The sequence below is a fragment of the Pelodiscus sinensis genome, chromosome 11 (assembly GCF_052426305.1).
Source record: "Pelodiscus sinensis isolate ZL-2025 chromosome 11, ASM5242630v1, whole genome shotgun sequence".
In the NCBI taxonomy this organism is placed as follows: Eukaryota; Metazoa; Chordata; order Testudines; family Trionychidae; genus Pelodiscus; species Pelodiscus sinensis.
In genome coordinates this window covers 28,109,031-28,136,239 of record NC_143062.1, presented here as the reverse complement: position 1 = coordinate 28,136,239, position 27,209 = coordinate 28,109,031, and the positions used below count along the sequence as shown (strand labels likewise).

General features: G+C 50.8%; 1 protein-coding gene across 6 annotated transcripts in view; it reads right to left on the bottom strand.

Annotated features, from left to right (window-relative positions):
- Window positions 1–27,209, bottom strand: part of PLXNA1 (plexin A1) — a 356,659-nt gene that overhangs the window by 273,731 nt on the left and 55,719 nt on the right. Inside the window, exon 3 of one of the 6 annotated variants that reach the window (XM_075938783.2) lies at window positions 27,048–27,158. The exons of 1 other annotated variant lie outside the window; for it this stretch is intronic. The gene's annotated coding sequence lies outside the window, so the exon portion shown is untranslated. Of the gene's footprint in view, window positions 1–17,247; window positions 17,427–17,825; window positions 17,844–17,953; window positions 18,311–27,047; window positions 27,159–27,209 lie in introns of those variants that run through there. 4 more of the 6 variants (XM_075938785.2, XM_075938782.2, XM_075938788.2 and 1 more) reach the window with 4 other exon arrangements.

Genomic DNA, 27,209 nt, shown 5'->3' with positions numbered 1-27,209 from the left:
CCTTCAGCTGGGAGAAGTTAGAGCAGCCAGGTAATTAACAACAGACTGCTGGGCTGGCAAGGAAAGCCAGCGTGGAAGAGACAGAGCTAAAAATAAACAAAAATGGACATGCAGCAAAATTTGAATCTAGGGTGTTTTCTACTTCAAACAACAGAGACTGAGAAATGAAATGATCTGTTAGATTAGAGCATCCATTTGGGGAGGGTGGGGTAGGAGATTGAGCCCCAGCCTTTGCAGAGTAGATATTAGGAGAGTCACACCACTTGATCTTAATCAGAAAGCAACAGTGGGCGTAGAACAGAATGTGCCCCTTCCCCTCGTAGCGCATGCTAGCATATGAACCAACAGCGCATCCAACGTCCCCACGCGGTGGCTCTAGAGAGCAGGGTTTCCCAACTTATGGGTCACCATTACCTTTCAAAAGGGTCACCAAGTGTCTCCCCAGGTGGCTCTGCCCTCCCTCCTCCCCCCATTTTTGAATTGCCTTGGGTCACCAAGTCTTCCTGAATTGTCAAAATGGGTCCCCACCTGGAAAAGGTTGGGAACTGCTGCTCTAGAGCAAACTCTTCAAACATGTGGCTAGGCAACGCTTCTCTGTATTTTCCAGATATAAATGCCCCCTCAGTTCCACCCCAGGACAAGAGAATTCAGGGCCCAGGGTGCCAAAACTTAGCCACCCTGAGCAGCCACAGTGCCCCCAGCCATGCCGTCCCAGGTTGGGGGCTCAGAGCTCAGGAAGACTGGCCTAGAGCTTCCCAACGGGCGAAGTCCAAATCTGGAAGGGAGCAGCTTCCACCAGAGCTGAACGTTCTCTCCTCCCACGTTTCACAGCCTCAGGATTTCTCAGAGGGAAACACCCTCACCCTTTTAGCCCCCTGGCCAGCAGAGCTCCATCTCCATCTTCCACTGCTTGCCCCTTGCATTCTCTATGCCACTTTGCCAGCATTCCCATAGCATGGGCAGAGAGAGAGGGGAGCGGCCTAACCAGGGCCTAAGCCAGGAACTTACCTGCAGCCCTTCCCCGGCTCAATGGGGAGTGGATCCAGTCACATCAGAAAAGAAGACAAAGGCTGAGGTCTCCCGGGGGAGGGGCCATGGGATTATGCTTTGCACACAGACACTGAAGCAGCACCAGGCAAACTTGTCAGCTGGACCTTTTATTCACTGGGCCTTACACACATGAGCTCTGAGGTTTCCACCCTCCCCGTGCTGCTTCTCCCAAAGAATCAGGGCCTGCCCTAAGCCGGCCCACAGTCAGACCCCACCTGGCAGGGAGTGCTCACATCCCAGCATGCAGAATGCCAGCGGCTCAGGGTAGGGAGAGGGGGTAAGGGGGGATTACCTAGCTCCAGCCGAACTTCAGCCTAAGGCCGAAAGGATTAACACCTCAGGGAAGAAACAGCCTTGCCAGGCCTCCTCCCTCCTCTCTGCTTATCCACATCCCTTGTAGGGATAATCAGGCCCTAATCAGCCCCCATCCCCCCACCAAGAAGGGTGAGAGGTTCCATTTGAAGAGTCCTGGCTATTTCGGTCTCCCAGGCCGTAGACTCCAGGGGACGCTGGCCATGTTGGTGTCACATTCAGGGCCCAGCACCATGGCAGAGCTACAGCCATGGCCAGCGCTCCAAAGATGGCCCTGGCAGAAGGGACTGGACATTTCTATTAACTTTCCAGGGAGAGGCTTTGCCCAGGGTGGGTGCAAAGCAGCGCCGTGGCAGGTAAACCCTTTCTAAGCTGCTACCCACCGGACCAGTGGTCTGACTGCACCAGCCCTGCGGGAGTGTTTCCTGTATGCTCAGGAGATACCTGCCAGGCTTGCCAAGCTACGTGCACACAGTAGGCCCATCCTGGATGAGAACAGGTCTCTCCCAGGAAAGGCTCAAGGAAACTGTGGGCTGCTCTCTGCAAATGGAACAGATGAGAACTGGCAGCAGTGGTGCAGGAAACAATGTGATGTTCAAACCAGCAGCTCCTCCACCCCAAACTGCTGCCTAGACAGCAGGGGGCCTGTGTCCTCAGTGAGGGCCCTGCTCTCAGGGCAGGCCCACTTCACCTAGCACCACTTCCCCATGGGGCTCTGGCTGCACTTGGCAGGAGCTCTGTGGAAGCACAATGCTCACGCACTAACACCAGGGCAGCACTACACATCACATGACGTGGATCGGTCCCCCAGTGTCTGTCAGAAGAAAGCTTCCTCTCTCCAGCTCCTCAGCAGACGCTGCAGGAGGGACCCAGCATGGCTAGACACCAGAGCCACTGGTAACCAAGGAAGGACACTCAGGCATTCAGTGCCCAGTGGCAGAGCCATCCCATCCATGGGATAGTTCGGGACGGCCGCCCCAGGCCCTGCATTTTGGGGGACCCCACAACAGCCACCTCAACCATCTGTGGATGGGGCCCAGAGCAACCCCGAGACCTGGCGAAGGGCAACCACAGGGGTTGCACCGCCCCACTCACCACAGTGGCAGGAGCCGGAGGGACCTTGCAGCCTGTTCAACTCCACTCCGCCTCCTTCTTCCAGCCTGATGCTCCACGCTTCACCAAGACAGCAGGAAATAGAGTGCCCCGGCCCCAGGGCGCTCCGCTCCCACCACTGCGGTGAAGTGGACTGGGAGAGGAGGGCGGGGTGGGGCAGAGCAGGCTAGAACTCCTGTCACCACGGTGAGTGCACGGGGGAGGGGGCCTCATGCCAGGCTCCCAGATAATCCCCCGGTTCACGTTGCTCAGGAGAGGGGGGCTTTGTGCAAGGGGATGGAGCAGGGGTGGGACTCAGGGAAAGGGTGGAGCAGGGCTGGGCTGCAGCAGAGATCAGTGGGACACGCTGCCCTGGGCCCTGCACCTGGGACGCTGACGGGGGAGGAATGCCCCAGGCCCCAGGCCCCCTGGGGATGGCCCAGCCCAATGGAGAAGCCTCCTCCTCGGCTGGCAGTAGGGGGACAGCCTACCTGCTCCCTAGAGCAGAGAACAGAGTGGCAGGACTCCAGGCCACTTTCCCCAGCCAGATCATAGACTCACTTCTGCAATGGGCTGACCTCAGAGCTTCCCCGGCTGGGAAACGGGGACAGGACCAGTGACCTGTTGCGGTGAAGTGGCTTGAGTGCCTTGGATGCCCAGTGCTAAGAGCAAACCTCGAGCAGCCGTAAAGTTACGTGGGCCTTTCTAACGGGAACGTCAGGCGGGAGTAGCCGGGCTTAGGCCATGAGCTGGCACTGCCTGCGCCACAATTCCACTGGGACCTAGAGGCTTGCGGGCTCTTCACACTCAGGGAGCAGCAACTCGCTGGCTTTTCAAGGATGCCCACGAGAGGTTTGCAGGATAAAGCTGCTCAGCCCCGAGTCTGGAGAGAGGGGAAGTGAAGGCCCATGCATCCCACGGAGGCACAAACCCGATGCCACTCAGGGCTTCCCCATGAGGCACAAACCCGATGCCACTCAGGGCTTCCCCACAAGCCAGCTTCCGGCTCCAACGCAGCTTGCGGAGCAAGTGTCACCGGGAGCGAGACATTAACCCTTCCCAATGCCTGGAGATGCTCCCCAGGCAGCAACAGGAAAGTGGGGGAGGTGCAGCTCATATGTTGCTCTGGCAGCCTGCCTCAGGATTTTGTGCACAGCTAAGCAGACCTTAACCCCTGCAGCACCAGGAGGCCTGCAAACAGGGAGCTTGTCTGTATCGCACTAAAAGGTGCGCAGGGCTCGTGGGCCTCTCCCATTCCAGTCAGAGCAGCTGCATTGCAGTCATCTTGCTAGACGCAGGCAGCCACAGGATACATTGGCACAGTCACCAAGGGCCACTGGCACATTTCGCCTGGCTCACTCTCCAGCTAGCATTTTAAAGGGACACGGTCAGCTTAAACACAGTCATACTGAAGTTATCAAATTCCCTGCCTGGGTTACTACCAGTGCCGGGGCTTTAAATCAGTAAACTTGAAAGGCTTTCCAGAACCCATTGGCTCTTCACTACCTCTGCAGTTTGTTTCCTTTTCCTGTTCTTCACTTATCTCAGGGGAGAGAAGCTAAACAGGCCAGTTTCTCCTGGTTCCCATGCAAGAGCCTCTGTGTGGCTGTGTTTAGGTTTTCAATACAGCAGGAGGAAGTTTATAGCCAAACAGTGCTCTTTGTATTACAGAAGCATCTAGACGGAGATCAGAGCACCAAAGTGCTGGAGAGAGAGGGAGACAGAGACTTTGAGCAGAACAAAACTCCGCCCCAGAGCGATTACAGTCCAGACGGACAATGGCCGGGAGGTGAAACAGAGGTGAGGTGCAAGGAAGTGATGTGACATGCCCAAGGTCTCCCAGCAACTCAGGGGCAAAGTTGAGAGCAGCCAGGCAGCCACCACCGCTTCCTGGGCTGGAGCAGCAGAGCTTCCAGTTCCAGCACATGGCTTGGGGGAAGCAGCGCTGTGGCCTGGCAGTGCTAAGGGCTGACTGCCCCTGGCCCCACCTCTTCCAGGGTGTAGAGCCGTTCCACCTTGCTCTAGGTCTGGAGTGGCTGGTGGCCCCGCTAGGTGCGGAGGCAGAGCCGGGTGTGCCGGGTGTGGAGGCCATGGTGCAACCCCAGAGCAAGCTGCCCAACCCAGGAGCATCCAGGCTGGCACCACCAACTTCCCCTGGGCTGGAACTGGCCTCAGCTGAAGGTAGAGAAATGGGGTGGGCTCCAGGGGCCTAATGACTAAGGCATTAACCTCCAAAGCTGACGCCTCCCTACACCACCTACTCAACTGTAACTGCCTCCCTTCAGGATAAAATAAACACATCTGCGGCCCTGAAGGTAGATCATAAAAGTTAAGGTCAGAAGGCCAGGGAAAGTCACCCGACAATTCCAGCATCAAGTTTCTAACTTTTAGTTAAGCCGTAGTACCTCTTTTAGCAAGACATAGTCTTGATTTAAAGACTACAAGAACCAGAGACTCCACCACACCCACAGGCACATTATTCCAACGGGGGAGGCCAATCATTCAGTTCTGGCCTGGCTGGTAGTTAACAATCAGACACGAGCAAGTTCAAAGAAAGAATCTACAGGCCCCATTTTCCTGTCTGAACCAAAGTGTTCCTCACCTCCCCTCCCTGCTGCTGCAGTGAGTGGTCATGGGAAACACTCTCATAGGATGCCAATCTGATTCCTAACGTGTTATAAAGGGATCTGCTTCACGCTCAGCCCAACTTGTCTTGCTCTCATTTCCCATCTTACTGGAGAGCCTCTCAATCCCAGGCTGCACTCTCCATCTCCTGCTAGAACAGCCCTCTTGGAGGAGCAGAGCCCACTTCCCAGAGCTGTTCTCATTAGCAGTTCAGCAACATTGGCAGCCTCGGGTTGGAAGCGTCAGGAGATGAAACCGGTGTTTAAGAAGGCAGCTAGTCCCACTGGCTCGTACCTGGCACAAAACAGGAGAACCACCCTAGCAGCCCCTCAGTCCCAACCTGCTGTCCCCGCTATTGCACAAAAACAACAAATCCAGCCCTTGCTATTCTAATCCTGGGCCTCTCTTGATAAACAATTGCCAGTTGCGCTGAATTTTGTGGGGTGAACAAAACACAATGTTGTCACAGTCAAATAAGTTTCCCATCTACACAGATAGAATCTGAACCCGGGTGTGCAGGGGGAAGGGCAAACACACAAGACTACACCCAAAGAGAAGTGTTTATATTTCATGCAACCTTGTCAGAGGTGGGATTTTCTCCCCTTGTTCCTCAAAATGTATTTTTTGGGGAAAGCACATCTGAAAACACAGCATCTCTGGACCCCACATACAGAATTGGGACAAAGCTTTCAGTTTTATCAGCTCTTCCTGTATCTCCTAAGGACAAGCCACCAGAACAGGGAGCCAGCCAGTTGGGCTACTATATGCAGAATCCTAGTCATGGTTCAGTGGATCTGCTCTGCTCTCAGACTGCTGGGAACTACACACATGCACACAGACACAGATATTCCTGGTCTCCTAACCATCTGCTGCAAGCCGCTTGGTAGGCCAGCACTGCCTGAGGTACTGACCATCAACTCCCCCTTCCCAAGATAACACATCTCCAGCAGCTGTTCCCTCTGGGAGATTTGTCTCTTCTCACACATATCGTTCACCTAGTAACCGAATAAGAACACGGTGAGTCTAGCCTCCGTGAACTTAGCAGCCCCACAGAATAGCCACAGCACATCCAGTAGATTTTGCAAATTCTCCACCAGACTTGCTCCACAGTACAAATTCCAAGTTCTCGGTAAAGATGGGGGAACTGACTCTTGTCATAAGCTTTACCTCCAATTCCCCTAATCTCCGTGCTAATATAAGTCTCACAATGAGGCTTACCTGAGCCCAATCTGCTCTGCTTTTCCTTTCACAAGAGGCTTTGCTTTGGCTCCCCTCCTCACTAGCAGCTACTTTCATTGTAGCTCAGACACTGCTGGAAGCCTGGCTCAGCCCAAAGCACAGGCACTCCCGCCTGCAGAGAAGCCAATGAGAAAGGGCCCTTGGAAGTCAAGTCAGGACTCAGAACCACTCTCATTTCAAAGCTCCAGTCCCACAACGTTGCAAGAGTTTTTAACTGCCCTAGTTGGAACAGGCCCGGGAAAACCGGAAATAGAGAGAGAACTTGAGAGCTCACAGAGTTTCGTGGACCACAGGATGGGAGGGGGGAAGACTCTGAAACTGTTCCAACAGCAATACCACACAGAGAAGGAAAACTATGATTTAATAGAGTGGCAAAGACTTCATTTTAATGAAAGATGCACCAACAAGAATCCGATCAACCCATACACACAGTTATGTTCTATGCTGTACAACCATTGTTGACTTCAACAAAACAGACCCTAAAAGGAATGAGATGTGTCAGAGTAGCTACCAAAACAGGGGTGGGCTGGCAGGATAGGATGCAGTGCTTTTCCCTTTTAACACCCTTGGGTCAAAATCCAGCCCAGGTCAACAGTGAATAAGTGTCACAGACTGCATGCTAGAAATCAATCGATGGTCTCCAAGCAGCACCTTCAGGACATACATAGATGCGGGAATTCGGGGTGCTGGGGATGCGGCAGCAATCCCTGACTTGAAATATAGTTGCCATCAGATACAGAGTTTACAGTTTGGGTCTCTGACTCTTAGTACCCCCCACTATACAAACTGTTCCAGCACTCCTGGGGAGGTAAGAATATATCATGAGGAACACCAGCATAAGTGACGTGAATTCACTCATCAGCTGTTCCAGCAAAGGGACCAAGACGACCGGACATTGTTCTTGCAACTACAGACATCCCCTTCCAGGCAGGAACTACGGCATACTGATGGATCCGGTGTCGCGCACTGTAAAATAATGTCATGACAGCATGTTGCAAACTTGCAATATATTGCATATAATAAGCGTCGACCAAGATTTCAACATTGGCCCTACATTGCATATCATGATCTCAAAGCTTTAGGGTGGTAGCAAGGATAGAACTGGGATCCTTTTGCTCCAAAGCCAACTGCCCATACATTTGAGCAAAAGGGAATGTCTCCTTGACTGTAACTAGGGTAGGGCATGTGACACACAGCTGAGGAGTTCTGATGGTATCACTGCAAGACTTATGTAAATGACAAGAAGGAGCAGGACTTAGCAGACAGGGCACTGGACTAGGAGATACAAGATATGGCCTTGATTCCTGGCTCTGCCACTGATATATTGTGTGACCTTTAGCAAGTCACCTATTTGGGCCTCAGTTTATCCTCCTATCTCTTTTGCCCTATTTCAGTGTTTCTCAAAGTGGTCCGCAAAACCACTTTGAGAAACCCATTTACTGGCTGCTCTGTAGTGTTTACTTACCAGTGCTGTGGCCACGGAGGCTCGTGACTCCTGTTGGTTCCATGTCACCATTTGTATCCAAAGGGAGCTGCGGGAAGCGGCGTGGGCTGGGCTGCCGCTTCCCAGGGCTCCCCTTGACTGCAAATGGTGAAACAGAGCCAATAGGAGCCATGAGGCTCTGCAGCTGAGGCACCAGTAGGTAAACACACCCCAGTGGCCAGTTAACAGGTTTCTCAAAGTGTTTTCACGGACCACTTTGAGAAACACTGCCCCATTTTAATTATAAGCCCTTCAGAGCAGGAACTGTCACTTCCTGTATAGATGCGAACAATGTCTAACACAGTGGGACCCCACTCTCTGTTTGGGCTCCAAGGTGCTGCAGAATGCAAATAATAATGAACAATAACTCTTGTCAATTTCACACAGGGCCACTCTATGTTGTAAATGCTCATCGACACATGCACAGCTCCAAACATTCTATTTTGGAAACATCCCTGCTGGCATTTCCCTGTGTTTTCCGCATTTCTCCTCCCCCGTTTCTTCCTGGTAACAACAGCCTGGAAAACAGGTTGTTGGCTTTCTAAGAGATCTTCTGACTGCTTAGCTTCCCACCTGAGGCAAGAGCCACCATCCCTTTTGCATCATCACAGCTGAAAAGGATTCTGTCCCTCCCCCTGAGAACAGGACTCAGGTAGGAAACTACAGACTAACGCTTACGAATCAGAACGTCTGTGCTCATGCCAACACTTCTAGGAATAAAAATGACTGGGGAGGAGATGGGGGTGGAGGGAAGTGTGACATAGCAACATAGCAGATTTGAGAGGATGAATTTCAAACATTTTCTCGAAGGCATCACAGCTCTAAGCTTCCCATGACAAACTCTAGATGACGCCTCTTCGGATAGTCCCTGCCTGGTTAAGGAATAATTCCTTCCTCCTTAGAGGAGTGGAAACAACAGTCAACACTTCCTTAGTGTTCTCCACACAAAGATCTCAAAGCACTTTACTATCTTTTTATGATTTCAGTCTCACAACCTCCCTGGTGACTCATGGTAGCACCTAGGAGGTACACTGGCCCTTTCAGCCCCTGCCAAAAATGTTGTTGCTAAATGGGGTGCTTCGTGGCCCCTCCAGATTCTCTGGGTGGCCCTCCAGGCACCCCCACCCCATTGCAGACACCAGTCACCTATGCTCCATGGGGTGTAGTTAAATCTCATTATTCCCATTCCACAGATGGGGAAAGCAAGGCATATCCCCTCTCCAGGTCTTACTTAGAAGAGCCCATCTTAAACGAAATTGCACAATCCAAACACTCCTGAACCTGGATTCCAAAATCCCTAATCTGAATTTTGCCAGAGTTCAGGGTGCCGCTCAGATTCATCCTGCTAGGAAGAGACCGTATTCACATGCAAACACACGACCAAATCCTGGCTCAATCTCTGCTGCTAGTTACATAGCGAGTCAAAGGCAGAGCCAGGATTAGAGCTACTAGAGGTGTACTTTAAAAGGGACACAGCCAAAGCCACCAACTAGACATTTTTGTAAACAATTAACATTTTTATTAAAGTGCCATTTTAAAAAAATGCTTGAAAAATACTTATTTTTACAAATATGTTAAAGGTTTTCCTATTCTCCTGTTGATATTTATAAAAGGAAGAAACTAACTGACTATTTAGAGGACAAACAAAATGGACTATACACAATGTGCTAAGAAATGCACACAAAACAAACACTTCTCTTAATGTCACCTTAGGTGTTACCTGTAACTTTAGCAGGATTGGCATTTTCAGGCAGATATGTGGTTTTCAAGTTAACAGTGTCTCTTCAACCATTAGGCAACCCTTCCCCTCATCCTGTCAGAATGATCCATCAGTTCCAATGCCCCATCTCTGACTACAGCCAAAACCCAAATGCTTCAGTCAGAGATGGACAGCAAAGAACCCTTAATGCACCTGCTTAATCAAATGAATTGTATAATTAATTTGTATGGCAAATACCAATTGGGGAAATTTCCTTCCTACCCAGAGCCAATGCTCATTTGTCAGTGTGACTGTGGTTTCTTACTTTTTAGGGAATCCAATTCTGCAAGTAACTTGGACACCTTGGCTCAGTCCATCAAGACACTTAAGCATGTGCTTAACCAAAAGCTCACAGAGCCCCACAATAGTCAATGGGACTACTTAAGTGTTTCAAATTAAGCATGTGCTTAAGGGCTCTGCTGGATCAGGGCCAGGGCATTCAACACTTCATAGGACCAAGCCCAGAAGGTCAGTAATGAGGGGCCAAGTGCAGATCTGAGACACACAGATGTCAGCTCATATTCTAAATGTTGAGCTTGCTTTCTGTAAAAGGTTTAAAAAAAAAAAGCGCGCTTCTCTCCTCAACTCTTGCATTGTGGACTGCAGCTCTGCTTTGGTGATCTCTTAAGAAAACATGAATCACTCAACACTTATCAGTTCAAAACACCCATGCAATTAACAAGATTTTTTTTTTCTGCAGTATAATTATATACATTTTAATGCAATTACCACCCCTGTATTTTGTACATTAAACAGTAGGCAACCAAAGGAAGAGAGATACTTTATTTTTCTTGGCTGAAAATAATAGTACATTTCAAAACTGCCTTGCCTAGAGAGGTTTGTTTTTACAAGAAAAGAAGGAAGGAGAGAATAGAAAACGAGAGGCGGGGAGGGGGACAAAAAAAATGCAAATTCAATATATGCTCTCCCCCACTGCTATACAATTTATAAGGTGCCGTATACAGGCGGCTGGGCCCTGGAAATCAACCCTCTCCCAGGCATCACATCCATCCCCAATAGCCGAAGAAAAGTAAAACCAAATAAATAAAACAAATGGGCAGTCAGTCCCCAAAGCTGGGGTCATTAGGCAGATTAAACTTCCCGAGCTCTGGCCAGCGGCATGGTTAGCAAAGTGCAGTTAAAGTGCCCAAATTGGATTACTACTTCTCTTCGGTGCCAAGTTGGCCAGCAGATTGAGGGATACAAGAGATAGCAAGAGGGGAGGGAAGTGGGAAGCACGCAGGCTGCTCTGCAAGCTGTCAGCCACTGAGCAGCCTTCGCCAGGCTACTACAATACAAACTACATGGGGGTGCAGGGGGGAGAGGCAAAGCCAATGGAGTTGGCTATATTTGGGTAACGCTATTAGAGACATCAAGGGGAATTGCAGAGGGCCTGCTAACACAGACCCTTGGGTACCAAGGCAATGTAGGGGCACTGTCAGGAAAGGGCAGCCCAGCTGCTGCAAGCTGACTGTCACCTGTGCTGTCACAGCACTACCCTTTCCAATTACACCACCAGAGCTCTCAGACCACTTTCCATCAGTGAGACACTGTTATCATCCCTGACTGCACAGATGGGGAAACAGAAGCACACAGGAGCAAAGTGACTTGCCCAAGGCCACACTGCAAGTCAGGAGCAGTATTCAGGTCTCCCATATCCCAGCGTCATACCCCAACTACTAAACTACAGCTGCTACAGCAAGCCAGAGGGATTACAAAATTCATCTAGTGTTCAACAAACAGAAAAAACACTCCATTCAATTAAACCACCACAGCCAGAAACGTTGGTGAAACCAACACACCAAGCACATGTGGAGCCTTAGACAAGGGTTAACCCTCACCCCCTCTGTTACAGTGCTCTGGTGACTGTAAGACCATCATCCATCACAAACCCAGGATTATATTATATACTTTGCATTTATATAGCACCTTTCATCCAAGGATAAACAGGGAGAACAGAAACTCAGTTCAGTTTAAATTTGACAGTCTAGACACAGCGTTTGTTGTATTTTAAGTTGATTTAAATTGGCTTAAGCATTTTGTCACGTAGGGAACAAGGAGCTTTGGCAGGTGCTTTTCATGCTTGCCCTAAATAAGGAACATCAGTTTTTAACAGTAAGGCTTTGTTAGCCAGTGGGGCTACTTTTAATCTCCCAGTCAGAGAGAACTGCCTGAAGTGGGAAGGGTTAGAAGCAGTGGTGGTGTGAAAGCCAGGGAGAAGTTGGGATAGATCACAAACACAGCATCTAACAGGAAAGGCTGCTCCAACAGGAAAGGCATGGACATGGCCAAGCTGCTAGCTTGAATGGCTTCACTTTTTTTGCCACCTCAACTGGTGCAGAGCTGTTCTCCTCCAGAGCAAAACTGGCCCTGCTCCTGCTACCAGGTCCGGAGGCTTTTTTGGCACGAGAGGCATTAGACATGGTAAGCTACATTGCGTTTGCTATGGCAGCTCTGCATCCAGCCAGTGCTGTTGGCTCTGCAGAAGACCATCCGGGTTTATTTCTTAGTTAGCACTTCACCACCAAGGTACACATAACATTTGCTCAAACAAGACTCCCAGAGGTATCTGGCTGAGGAAGCTGTCTGTGTTTACATGTGCTGTACCCAGTGCACGCTGCGGGAACGGCATCAGAATGCAGGCTGCATGTGTCAGAGTCGGTCTGGACATGCCAGCATCCCCCTTCAGATCTCTAAATGGGGGTTGTTTAGAATGCAGCCACCCCCCTTAATGTGCCACACGCTGCAGTGTCTTGAGGAGGGTACAATACATCAAAGCCTCTGCTTTTAGTGGAGAACGCTGGTGCTCAGCTTCAGACACATTGCGGCCTGATTTTCAGAGATGAGGAGCACTCACAATTCTCACTGGCCATGGCTGCAGCTGCCTCTCTGAGAAATCAGACCCCAGGTGTCTCAGGTTGGGTGTCCAACAAAAGTGGTAACTGAAACTGCCCATCCCTCAGCCCCCCCACACACACCCTGAAGTTTCAGCTCCACTGTCTTTCCTCCGTTCCCCCCACGTAAATGAGCAAGTCGTTCATTGGAAATGAACAGGACACATGTTCAAAGGACATGTATACTTCAAATATTTTGTTCTTTTCTGTTCTGGTTACACAGAGCCTGATGAAGTTCAAGATCTCTGTCTGCAAAGGCCCCGGAACAAAAAGCCCAGCAACAGGAGGGGTAGCAGGGTGGTGCCAAACTGCCATAATCTGCACAAGGGATGTATGTGAAAGTGTAGCCATACACAGTTAATCCGTGAATGAGCCTGGGCTCATCGGTTAACATTCAGTTACACACAGGCTCTGGGTTCACGCAGGGAGCCAGCTCCCTGCACATACCAGCTCCTGGGAGTTGCCTGCCACCCCACGCTGCTACCTCTGATACAAAGGCAACAGCACAAGGCAGCAGGTGGGAGCCAACCACCACCCCGCATGTAAGCACTGAAATTTTCAGCAGTTACAGTTACTTAATTACACTCATTTTAACATCCCTAATCTGCACCTCTTGGGCTGCAGGAGGCCAGGAAGTGGGGATCCCTGCGCAGGTAAGGGCATGTAACTGCAGCTGGGGCAGTGGTGGGCTGCACGTGGCCCACTGGAGCTCTACCTGAGATCCCCTAGGCTGGCTCCCCTCTCCCACGTGCCTCTCACACACTGGGACACCCAAACCCTGCACTTCCTACACCTCCCACCTTGCTCCCAGCACTTTTGGAGGAGCCGTGAATTGCAAGATTCGTACTCAGTCCCCACTCCTTCCCCAAAAGTGCTAGGAGAGAGGGGGAGGCACAGATGAGTGTGGGGCTCTGGTTCCCCAGTGCGCGAGAAGTGCATGGGGGAGGAGGGTTAGACAAGGGGGCCGCAGGGCTGCAGGTGGAACCCCCGTAGGCCATGGGCTGATGAAGCCCACTGAGGTGAAGAAGAGCTACTTTGTGGCCCACCCCCTATTCATGGCTGCCGAACTCTGAGCTGGGGGCTGAGCTGCCAGACAAATACAAGTTATAATAAACTAAAGTTGTCTCTACATCAACTGAGATCCCCAGGGAGAGAACAGACGCATTCCCCTTGGTGAGCATGGCTTCTCCCAGGTGGACAGAGATCTAATTTACACATGTGCACCCACACCAGTGACTCTGGGCCTTGTAAAAGTAAGAAGTCAAACAGCCACTAAGACCTGAAACCAACCTGGGTCTATGAGTAAACACAAACAAAAGTCTGAACTGAGAGCCTGAGGGCTCTACCAGGTACAAATGGAGAGCAACTCCACCGAAATGCATAGGCTTTGCACTGGATCTACCTCCCAGGTACCAGATCACAATCTGGCACAAAAGATTTATTTCTGTTCTCCCTCTCGGTTTGGGAAAGGAATGGCTGGCTGGTTGTCTCTTCTTGTATCTGACTAGGGGGGCAAGAAGGGGAGAAGCACACACCCACAAGGGACAAACCAAGCATATGCTTTTTACAGCCCCCTCAGATTTCAGCAATGTTAGTCTCCCCCTAAATAAGAGCAGCTTTAAACACCGACGCATGTCCCTCAGTCCCATCACAGCTTTAGTTAGAAGAGACTCACTGATCTATTTCAATGTTCTCTCTGCCTTTAACAGGAAAAGTCCTTCTGGATAGAAGCAAAAAAAAAAAAAAAAAAAAAAAAAAAAAAAAAATCACATACAGAACCACAATGAAAATGTCAATGGAGATTGATTCCCAAGCTCTACTTAAATCCTACACTTCAGGAAAAGGGGCCAAGCAGGTAAAACTTTAAGCTTTCTTCCAATTCCATCCCTCACCACATCTGAATGAGCTCTTTCGAATATTGATATCTTACTGAACTAACAAAAACACAATAAAAATAGCCTTTAGAATGTGATCTACAGAACACGGCAATCAAACTGTGAAAGACAAAACCGTCCCCCCTGGCAGCTGTTTTTGTACAAATCCATTGGAGAAGGACTACACATTATTCAACTCCACTGGGATCTTAATCCAAGGAGACAGATCTGTTTAACTTCTCTGCATAGCGGATGTCACTGGGTGCATTCAAGCAGCACGTAGATCTAGAATGGGGTGCACTGGATTTGCAGCTTCTATTCCTCGTGGTGTATCCGTATGTGATACGATCACCTATTTTGGATCCAAGCTTCCTTTCCTCCCACGCAACCTTGATTCTGTCTCACTTCTCTTAACACTGTAATTTACTAATATCAGAAGAGCTGAACTATGCAAATACTCAGATGCAAAGCCTTCTTTCTCTTTGCAACCACTTAAGAAATTATCTCCACATCCTCTAGAGTTTTCTACCCTGCTGATTTTGCTTGGCTTCTTTACTCCGTACATTTGGTCACTGGTATCTTGAGAGAGAGACACCGAGTCACTCATTTTACCCACTGAGTATATACAAAAGACCTTGAGATTGTTCAGGAAGCAATTAGACGCTGTTCAGAGGAAAATGGTGTTTTCAAATGGATAGCCTTTGATGTAGTCTTTTCTTGTCCCTCTTAATGTACCCCCTTGCAGAAGAGATTAATAATTTTAATTCTGGCAAAAGACCAACTATATTCTCTTATATAGAATTCTCTATCCAAACTGATTTTATCTTTAGCAAACAAAAAGTGACTCTTAAATGCAGCTCATCTCCAAAACTTTTTCCCCCCCTCAGAGTTCCTGACATAAGAGGATGATTGTCAATGTTTATTAGCATGTTTGCCTTGTTTTTCTCTCCCTGAAGCATGAGGGACAAGGGATTTAACAAGTAAGGCTAATGCCTGTCTCTTTCCTCCTAACCTATCTCATCTTTAACCAGTGACCTTCATGTCAAGTTCTACTTACATACCGGCTTTCCTCACCCCATCTCCCTTGGCACAAATGCACAGTTTGCTAGGGAAAAGAGAAAGAATCTCACTACTTAAAGTGTGGGGCAGGAAGCCAAAAAACACCTAGCCTATAAAATCCCAAGAAAAACAGGGCTTTAGGTATTCCACAAAGCATGCCAATGAGTATTTGCAGATCCCTCCCCATAAACACACTGTAGCTATGTGAGTGTGACCAGTCCTCAGCAGAGTGGGATATGTAAGTGGTCAAGGAAAATAAGTGGACAGGCAAACAACTCTTTTCATTGCCTTTCTTGTTAATATGAAAGGAATTCACACACACCAGGCCACATGTATACATATATAAAAATTCACCCTGTAGAACTAGATATGGCTATAATCACAGATACATGGTGTGGAGGAGTACAGCAGCCTTTTCACAAACTGCAGTATAATAAAGGCTTCATCCATACATAGCGCTTTACCTTTTCTCAACACACTGCAAACACAAATGAATCCTCACAACACCTTTGTGTGATTCAGTTAGTCTCCAAATTTTAAAGATGGGGAAACTGAGGCACAGAGCGGCAGGGAGACTGTAATGCTCTGCACATTTCTATGCATAGAGACTCACCCCTACTGCCCATTCCAGTAGATGCAAGAAATTAGCCACAGACAGGTCTCCAGACTGAGCTGTTCTGGCCAGTTTCACTAGCGCAGCTCAGTTAATGCAAGCAGTGGAGGAAATGTTACAAGCACAAAAAATAGCTGCTTCATCTTGGAAAGAGGAAACCCAGAATAGGACTGAAAATCCTCCCAGTAGAGCAACAGCAACTCAGATCCACACACCCCAGAATGCATGGAGGGATGCCTTGTGTACCCCCCCCCCCCAGGGCCCACACAATCCCCTGCAGGACTTTATACCCACTACTGCTTTGGAAGATGTGGCATGTCACCCAAGCGGGGAGGAATGCCTCTCTGGCCACAATCTGACCAACTAAGGCCCAAGAGGCATTTCCTCCAGGAGCCCAAAGCAAAAGCAGTATCAGCCTCCAGGCATGCTGGGCCCAAATAAAAGATGAACCCTACACTCCAGGCAAAGTTTCTGAACCCCAGACACCCAGAGAAAGAAGAGCCCCAGGGGCTCAGATGAGCAACCAGGGCTTAGGGACACCAGCTCTTCCCTCTCCCAAAACTCACATCTGGACAAGCCCCTAGAAGACAGAGCACAACACTAACTAGAATTAGACCTTATACGCCCCTTAATAAATTAGACACTGGAAAAAAAATTATAATCCCTCATCCAACAACCGGTTGCCCATCAGTCGCAAAAAATATCTGTTGTGAACAGAGTAAACTTTTCCCTTTAAAACCAGACAGGAGGAAAAAGAGGGGGTGCTCCTGGAAATAAATACAATCTAAAGCGCTATCTTCACTGCCAGATTCATTGTACTGATGACTGGAGAGTTAGTCACTATTGCAATGCAAAGCTATTTCCCAGCTTTGCAGCCTCCAAATCCCGGGAGGTTTGCTTCCCCCCTCAACCCCAGACCCAGCTCTTCTCTACAAGTCCCCAGAAAGCACAGTGTTGGGGGGGGAGAAGATGCAGTGTAGCTTTCACAGCCTTCACTAAACAAACGCCCCATCTCCCCACAACAGCCAGCTCGCTTCACTTCCCATCCTAGGACTTAATCAGGAAGGAAAAGGCATCTTTTAAAAACAAATGCAAAAGCAGGCAAGTGTAAATGCAGAGAGATCTGGCTTGGCTTTCCCTCCTGGCTCACTCCCTGCCATGCATACATACAATCCACCCTGCCTGCTCGAGGATCGCCCTCCTTCCACAGCCCTGCTGCATTCCCCCTTGTACTAGCTCTTCCGTACCTTTCACATTGCCGCTGCATGTTGTGACGGGGTCTCTCCCCAGCAGCCCTTCTCATGCAGGAAAACAGCAGTAACACGTTTTACCCAGCTTAAGAGATTTCTCCCCATCTATTCTAAATGAAGCTGTTACAGCCACATGCTGGTTAATTTCAGTCCTTCCCTTTTCACTACCCCCCCCCCAACTACACACACCCTTTAGTCAATTTCAAAGGCAGACGATTTCCTTGTCCTCCACACTTTTCGCAGCAAACCCTCTTCACATTCATATTCAACTCTTTCCGCTCCAATCCTGCCACATTTCAGGGGAAGCCATTCAGACTCATTTTGAGGCAGATTCCCCCTGTGCAATCCACCCACCCTTTCTGATCCTTCTTGGCTAGGCGATCCCCCAAACGTTTTGTCTCTCTAGTTTACATTCTTCCAGCACCGGCAGAACACAACGCGCGCGCACACACACACACACAATCACAGCAGCCAACCCACCCAGCAAAAGAATCCAGCAAACTCCTCTTCCTTCCCCAGTGCACGCGAAAAGAAAGACGGCTCTCCCTGTAGGGGGAGGGAAGACCAAACCCTACCCCAGCCAAGCACGGGCTTGGGAGAAACGCAGAGTGTCTGTCTCTCAGACGGGGCACAAGTGTTCCGGAGCCAGGCTGGGAAACCGGGAGAAAGGCATCGCAACCCCCTCACCCTCCTGCACAGCCACCTTTTCGCGTGCCTCCCGCGGCACAATCGCCGCCTCTCTTTCCAAAAGGCAGAGGCAAAGCCCGGGCATCCTGGGAGCCGAAGGAGGAAAGTTGGATTCCGGTTACTTACAGCCTGAACTGGAGCTCGCCTGAGATGTGCCAGCCATAATTACATTCCACACCAGCCGGCCCTCCCCCCCGCGAGCCGGCCGGGGCTCCGCGCCTCGCTAGCTCCGCCGCCGCCGCTGCCTCTGACCAGCATGAATGGAATTGGAATGGAATGCAGCGCAGGGTTCCAATGGAACTCCAGCCTCGATCTGACTTCCCAGGGACGGAGACTGAAGCACACGTTCAATGGGGCTGCTGCTGGCTTGCTCCCCCGCTTCTCCCCTCTAGAGGGCGCCCTGGCCTGCGCAGAGTGGCGCACCGAGGGGGGGGGGGGAGAGGAGGAGGAGGAACAGGGAGCCGAAAGGGGCGGGCACCCCATTAAAAGGGCAATGGCCCAAGGGCTGCCGTGAAAGCGGCAATGCCCTGGAAAGCGCCGACCGGTTCCTTGTTCTCAGCTCCCCAGCAGGGCAGGCGGGGGACGGAGGAGGAAAGGAGCTAGCGGTGTGCGAGCGGCCAAGCCCAGTCTTGCTGGGCAGGCTTATAGCACCCTCCAGCCACGGATGGCAACAGTTCTCCCCAATGACCGAATTTTGCTGCCTATTGCAGCATCGCACCCATTTGTAAAATGTGGAAACTGAGGCACAGCCCAATATCACAGGGTGGCTAAAGGCAGAACTGAAAAATAGAACCCAGGAGTCCTGGTTTCTAGGGCCCTCCTCAGGCTACTGGATCACAGACTCTCCCAGATGCGAACACAGAACCCAGCAAGCTTGACTGTGGGAGTCCTCGCCTATAGGGCAGTGTTCCCCAATTGGTGCTCAAAACGAGGGGTTCCGTGAGGAGCCAGCATTCCCCTGCCCCCTCTGAAAAGGAGAGAGAGAGAGAGAGAGAGAGCCGGCTAGCCAGCAGAGGCATGGGCGGCGAGTTGTGTGGGCTTATGGTGCCCACGCTCCAGCAATAGCTGGAGCTGGTTCTCCCACCCCGGCCCCAGAACGTCTCGTCCCCGGACCGGTCCCTGTCATGCATAGCCTTCCCTGAGCTCCCCCTCCCTGGCTGCTGCTGCCCTGAGCAGCACGCTCAAACCAGTAGGTGGGGAGACGCCTGGACGTGACGTAACGTAACGTCACGGCCCGGGATTTAAAACTTGCTGGGGGCTGTGATGTGCCGCATGGCTGAGTTGCGGGTTCGGAGTCCGGGGACAGACCACAGACTCCGGCCCCACAAAGTGGAAGGCAGAAAGTGAGGGAGAGGAGAGGGGAGAGGAAGGGGCTTGTGCGGAGGGGGAGGGAAAGGGTAGGGGGAGGGGAAGGCACCAAAGGGACAGGGGTGGAGGAAAGACAAATGGCAGGGGGCCAAGCGCAGACAATGAGGAAAAGGGCAGAAGGGAAGAGGTGTCAGTGGGGGGGGGACAGGGTGATGCTGGGAGGGGAGAAGGTAAGGGCATTGGGGGCTAGAGAGGTGAGGGGAGGTGCTGGGAGAAGGCTTGAAAGAAGGGGTGGGCATGAGGAAGGCTGGGATGGAGCAAGTCATGTGAGAGGGCACAGGGGCATGAGGGGAATGGGGGCAGAGGGTGGTGAGGGGTGGGCATCAGAGAAAAATGGAACAAAGGGGGCAGGAGAAGTGAGGGAAGGGGGAGGCACGAGGAGGGTCCAGGGGTAAGAGAAGGTGCAGGTGCCAGGGGATTCTGGGGGTGAAGCAGAAGGGCAGACACCTGAAGGGGAGGGACCACCATCAGAGGAGAGACGCAGGGCAGGTTTGTAGAGGGAGGTGTTAGAAAAGGGGATAAGGAGGGGTAGCTCACATGATCAGAGTGGGGCTACTGGAGAAGTGGGCACAGGGAGGAGAGAAAGGCTGGTGGAAGGGAGCAGGTTGCAGGAGGGCTGAGGACAGTGAAAAGAGCAGGAGTCAGGACAGCGGGGGGGCTGACATGGCAGCAGAGGTTTAAAAGGTAGAGGTTTAAAATTATTTATTAATAACTTGTGTGGCACATCCAAACAAGCCAAATGAACTCAATACTGGTGCACAACACAAAATTCATTTTGCTCATGTGAGGAAACTCTTAGGCTATGTCTACACTGGTTGTTTCTTGTGCAAGAACACATCCACTCTTCCATGTGCGAGCTGTGCTTTTGCACAAGAGCATCTATGGCAGTGTGGACACTTTCTTGCCCAAGACAGTGCCGATGGCCATTTTAGCCATACAGCTTTCTTGCTCAAGAAATTCATGTTGCCTATCTACACAGGCCTCTTGCGCAAGAATAGTTGCTCAAAAGGGCTTATTCCTGAGTGGGAGCATCGTAGTTCTTGTGCAAGAAGCCCTGATTTCATACATGAGAACGTTAGTGTACTTGCGCAAGAACACACGGCCAGTGTAGACAGGCAGCAAATTTTTGCGCAAGACCGGCCACTTTGGCGCAAGATCGTGCCAGTGTATACACTGCCAAGGGGAGGGAGGAAGGCAGGGACAGGGAATCAGCACTGGCTCAGCATGTCTACATGGTTTGGGGGAAGGTGCAGGGAAATTGAACTCAGCTGGGTTGCAGAGTGGAGAGGTCTGGGGAACTGGGCTGGGCTGTTGGGTGGGGGAGGAGGTGTGGAGCTCAGTTTGACGGCAGGAGGAGGGAGGTGCCGGAACTGGGGCTAGACTCAAGGGGAGGGAGGGACAGGGAATCGGCTCTTGGCTCAGCAGTTTTGTGGGGCTTGGAGGAGGTGCAGGGAAACTGGGCTCAGCTGTGCTGTGGGGGAAGCATGCAGGGAGCCAGTGCAGGGCTCAGCTGGGCTGAGGTGGATGGGGGAGGGCATACAGAACAGACAGGTACCGTATTTTCCGGCGTATAACACGACTTTTGATGTTAAAAAACATCCCCAAAAAATCGGGGGTTGTCTTATACGCTGGGTATACAGCTTTGCGGCTTTGCAAAGCCTCAGGGGAAGCCGCCGCCGGCTTCCCCCGAGGCTTTGCAAAGCCGCAGAGGGGCTCCGGCGGCGGGGCAGCCCAGGCGCGCCGGGGCTGTCCCGCTGCTGGGGCGTCCTCAGAGGCTTTGCTCCCGATGTCCCTGGTCTGCTGGAGACGGTCCCCAGCAGACCAGAGGCACCGGGAGCAAAGCCGAAGCGGCGCGGGACCCCGCCGCTGCTGCGGCTTTGCTCCCGGTGCCTCTGGTCTGCTGGGGACCGTCTCCAGCAGACCAGGGACACCGGGAGCAAAGCCGGGAGGAGGAAGGGTGCTGGGGTATAAGACGAAACCCTATCTTTTAACTAAAAAATTAGGGGGTCGTCTTATACGCCCAGTAGCCTTATACGCCGGAAAATACGGTAGCTTAGTTGGGCTGAGAGGGGCTGCAGGGAACTGGTGCTGCACTCCCTTGGATTGTGGGGGCTGGTTTTGGGGGAAGTGCAGGGAGCCAGCAGGGGTGGGCAGCTTAGTTTGGTTGCAGGGGATAGAGGTGCAAAGAAGCCTAGTGGGGAAGGAGGGGACCAGGAGCCCTGAAATGACCTCTCCTGGTCCAAAAATTCCTCATCTGGGACCAGTCAGGTCTAGAGGGTGCCAGATCAGGGAGGTCCAACTCCTACCCAAGTCCCCTCCTCGCACCCTCCCTTGTAGCCAGACACCCTACATCCAGCCTGCTTCTGCACCCCATCCCTATCCCACTCCTTGGCAGCCCTGCCATCCACGCTAGCACCGCCTTGGCCCCAGCACCCTGCCATCCACGCTAGCACCCAGCAGCGCCCTGTTCCTTGTCCCAGCACCCTGCCAGTCACCCTAGTGCCCAGCAGGACCATGTCCCTGACCCCAGCACCCTGCCACCTGCCTGTCCCAGCACCTTGCCCCAGCACCCTGCCACCTGAGCCAGCATCCTTCCACCCAGCAGCACCCTCTCCCCAGCACCAGCACCCACTAGCACTCTGTCCCCTACCACCACCAGCACATTTGGGACCACATTAGTGAGGCTTGGGGGTTTTTGGAGGAGCTTTTTTGTTTGTTTTTTTGCATCTCACTTGTGTGGCCCCAACTGACTTTTCTGTGGGTCAGTGACCTTTGACTCAAAACAGGTTCCTCACCCCTCTCATATATAAAGACAATGCTAAAATCTTTTGAGTTTGACATAATATTTTATTTAAAAATGAAGCCAGGCCAACAAGCCCCCAATTGGGACCAAACCCCCATTTCACTGCAGCAGCATAACACTCCTGCACCACCTGACCCCAAATCTGAGCCTATCATACACTGGAACCCCCGTCCTGAGCCTCTTACATCCCCAAACACCTGCATCCCCACATCCTCAGTCTTCTGCCACAACATTCCTCCACCATCCACACATCACAAATCTGTGTCCTGAGCCCATCATACTCACAAACTTCTTGCCCTGAGTCCCTCACATATCCAGCCCAAACTCCTGCACCCTCACATCCACAAGCCCTGGCTTGCTCAGCACCCCAACCTTCCACCTGAACCCAACACTCCCCAGCCTAGAGCCCCCTCCCTGAGTCAATAGCCCCTTCTCCTGCATCCAAATTCCCTCCCAGAGCTTGTACTTCTCACCCCTTCCCACACCCAAATCCCTCATTCCCACTCCACACCTCACTCTCACTAGGTTGAGACAGGTATAAGGGCTGGGCAAGTGATGGAGAGGAGGGGAACAGAGCAGATGAGGCCTCACAGAAGGGAGATGGGGGCGTGTCTTGGGAAGGAATGTGATTTTCATGAATTGGTGGGTCGCTTTCTCCTCCCCCGCCCCCACCTTTTTTTTTTTCCTCTCTCTTTTTTTGCTTGACAAGCCTAGGGGTTCCTTGAAATTCTGAAAAGGGTTCCTCAACCAAATAAAATTGGGAAACACTGCTATAGGGCACTTCCTCTCAGACTCAGGAGCTGACTCTCCATCCAGCCACTAGACTACACTGCCTCCTTGAGCAGTGAACAATTCAAACACATGTACTTTAAAATCAGATTAGCATCTAATGCCCACGTTTCACTGTTATGGATCCACATCACTTTATATAGCATGTAATGACTCAGCAACAACAGTCTGTTTAATTTGGGCTTCCAAGGCCTAGTTAAAGGAAAGCATACAAATGCGTCACAATAATCATGCTTTGCATTTTGATACAACTTTACAGAGGAAGGGATCAAAGCACCTTACAAACTATTAACAACCTCTGGGAGACCAGAATATGTTCCTTACTTTACAATACTGATAATGGAGGCACCAAGAAATTAAGTGGCTTGCCTAAGATCATGCTAATTTTGCCAAGGCCTTTCAGACTTGCCATGCACTGGGCCAAGTAAATAGCAAAGCCAGAGCCCAAGAATCCTGAGGACTTGTGTTCACTACCAGCCTGATTGACAAGAGAGTGATCAATCCAGTGGGGATCGATTCTTCATGTCTAGTATAGACTCAGTCAATCCACCACTGATCACAGGGCTTTGGGACAGAAAACTTTGTAAGGATCTTCCCCCTACATTTCCCCTAGGATCATGTTATCAAAGGTTGGGACCCACCCCTGCGCATATACATACACAATGAGCCGCAATTCTTTCTCTTCTGCTCTGGGATGAAAGATGGGGTGGGTCCTTCTCTGTTATGAAGGAGCCCACACAGGTATTATTGTGTTCCCTATATATAAACTCTGCTGGTTTTGCCAGGGACATGGAGTAGAAGGAAGGTCCCCTCTAGTCCTCTCCTTCCTGCCTCCACACTGACACCACAGAGGGGGCACCATGGGGATAACACACCAGAGGATCTGATCCCGCCCCACCCCTGTATATATTGTGTGGCAGACACTGAAGGTAGCTCGGTAGTTTTCAATATGAAATGAGTTTGTGGTCCTTCAACCTACTCTGGCCCCCTCTATAGGTGCAGAGAACCCTGACCCTGCCAGTCTGCCACAAGGCACAGGAGCTCCTGGGGAGACCGCACCAGCAGTGTCTTGGTCATGCTCCCCAGAAGAGGGCACAGGGGCTACCATACCCACAGATGCAATAAGAGCTATAGAGCAGCTGCTGCTTGATGGCCTAAAAATTCATTCCCTGGCACCACATGAGCCCCCCCCCCCCCCAGTGCATATCACAGCACAGCAAAACCTAGCTCTTAGCCCAGTTCCTACTGGACAGCTGACCACCCATCCCAACTGGCTGTAGTGGGCAATGTCCGCCAAGAGGCCCATGCAGACTGGATTTTCCTCACTCCTTCCAGGGGGGGAGCCTGGGGTGAGTGACATCATCAGGGGGCCACACAGGAATGTTGAGACCTTTCTGCAGTACACAGAGGACTGGGTGCTCCCGCGCTGGCAGTTCAGTATCTTTCACTGGCACTAAACTCACTTCACTTAAAAACAAAATTATGAAGAGGAAAAATAATAAAAGCCATAAACAAGACTAACTGGCAGTTTGAGTTGATTATTTGTCTTTTAAAAACACACTCAGTGCCAGGCACTTAGATCACTTCCATTTTTTCTCCTTACTCTCTGTTCCTTGTGACCTGCTCTTATCTGAGAAAGCAACATCGCTTCCACACCAATCTGTGTTCTTCTGTGGCAAAGGGACCCCTGCTCTTTGCAAACACCTCTCACCTCAGATTGGGAGAGCAGACAGCCTCATCAAGCCCCTGGGCAAAGTGGGTGGGGGGGCAGCTCTGTTCTTCTGGAAGGGTCAGGGCATCAGATTAGGGTTGCTAGGCGTCTGGTTTTCATCCAGACTGTCCGTTATTCGGGTTCCGTGTCCAGTAAAAAAACAGAAAATACGGGACATGTGAAATGTCCAGTATTTCCTGTTTCCCTCAGATGGAAGCTGGCAGGGGCGGGGGAGTGATGAGCGTGGGGCCATTATAGGCGCAGCGCCTTTTTTTTTTTTTTTTTTTTTTGCTTTTTGCTTAACAACTTTGGTCTCCTTTTTTTTTCCCCCTCAACAGAATTTTTCCCCAGTTTGTTTGTTTGTTTGTTTTTTGGGGGGGAGGGTGTTCGGTATTTTTTGTTAAACCGTCTGGCAACCCTACCTCAGATGGAAAGGACTGGGGCAGCCGGCCCCTCAGTGCCACTAGGATCATAGCACAACAACCTCCCCAGTGTTGCCTGGAACACGCCACATGGCACCCCTACCTCCGCAGGCATCCCTAAGACCTGCCCAGAATGCACCGTGTGCGGTGCTTCCGTGATGATTTAAAGGGCCCAGGGCTCCAGCTGCTGCCACAATAGCAACAGGGACAACCTGGGCCCTTTTGAATTGCTGGGCCCCAGGGCAACTGTCCCTTTTGCCCCCATTCTGCATCGGCGGGCCTGTCGCAGACCCAACTCTCTACACCAGCATTTCTCAAACTATGTGTCAGCTCCCCATTTTTATGGGGTCACCAGGGCTGGCTTAGACTTTGTGGGGTCCAGGGCCAGGGCCAAAGCCAGAGGGCTGCAGCTTTGGCTGGCAGTGTTCAAATTATAAGTTCTCTTCCTCAGGCTGAAGCATTTGGGCGTTGTTACCCTGCCCAGGACTGTGAGGGTCAGACTTTGGTCACCCATGCTCACCTGGGCTGTGGGCAAGCTCAGGCTTCAGGCCGAGGGTCACGTAGTACTTTTTGTTGTCAGAACAGGGTTGTGGTACAAGGAAGTTTGAGAACCCCTGCACCACACCAAACACATGTCTTGCAGGGCATTTATCCACAAAGAAGAACATGTACAGAAATGGCACAAAGCTGGTGAAGACTCAGTCAGTGAGAGCTGCAAGTACAGGTAATATTTATGGAATCAGGTATTTATACTGAAAGTATGCTTTATGGACGTGGAGTAGGAATTAGTCACTAGAGGTTCCATGTCTCATGGATGACCTATTCAAGCAACAGAAAGTTGTCACTCCTCCTTAGGGAGCTAGGGTCATAATGCAAAGTTCTATTGTCTACCTTTGTCACACCCAGTCAATGGAAAACCATCAAAGATAATTATAAGCAATCAGTGTTCCCTAAGCTGAGAGCTTGGGCCACCAGCCAGGAGAGATTCAAATGCTGCCCAGCTGATTAGCAGAGAGCCCACAGCTGGCAGCATGTGTTTCTACTAGTGGTGCACATCTGCACAGGCCTTGGTGCACATAAAATTTATTCCGCATACTGGTGGGGAAGAAAATGTAGGGAACATTGCAAGCAACTGAAACACTTGGAGGTGAAAAGGAACATTGGAGCAGGCAGGAAATAGCCCTGGCTATGAATAAAGACAAAGGACTGTTTCAGTTTAACAGAGTGTAGGGAAAGGTATTTTGTATCCATTTGGTGAGGTAATCCCTTAGGGAAAGAGGAGCTTTCATGAACATGTGGATCCTGTTTCTTGTGAAATCAGACTGCTTTGCAACAGACTGGATGCCGGGGGAGTGCATACATTAGTATAGGAAAGGTAACTGTTAGTAAGCATGGACCTAGCTTTGAGTTGTATGATTTTGTTGTGAGTTGTAACCAGTTGTTTCTATCACTTCCTCTCGCTTCTATTTAAGTCTTTAGCCTCTCAAATAAAACTCATTTTATTGTAAGTGTTTATAAGTGCTGGAGAAAAGCATTTATCATTTCAAACCAGGCAAGGTGATGAAGCATCAGACCCAGGAGCCTGAGAAGGGAGGCAGTCTGTTCCTCCCTGCTCCTAGGAATGCTGGGCACCATCCACACAGATCCACTAGCAGGATTGGGCCTTCATCTCCTTCACAGGTCAGCACTGACAAAGCAAGTCCCTATTCCAAATGCCACCTCTGCCATTGCTTCAGTGCAAGAGCCAGAACCAAGGAGGACTATAGGAAATTCAGGATTTGCATGAGTCACAGCCCCCTCCTAAGGGGCAGCTCTCTGCGTGGTAAGATTAGTGGGCTACTCACTGTCCCTGCAGCTGAGCATCTGCATGGCTGAGTGGGGTTACCACCTTTGCAATGCAAAAAAAAGCCAGCCCGACCACAGCCATAAGGCAAGCCCAGTGCAACCCCAACCAGAAGGCAACTCTTCAACCACCACCTCCAACAGCCACTTACAGTTCCCCGAGAATAATACTTACCATCCCAGGTCTCCTTACTCTCCCATGACTCTCACACACGTGTGGTGCACTTGCACATTGCTGGGCAGACAGCTGCAGTATTTCAATAGTTTTGATTGGTGATGACTTGAACTACAGAAGTGGGAACATTGCAACATCTTTAGCAGGACACAGAAACTTTTA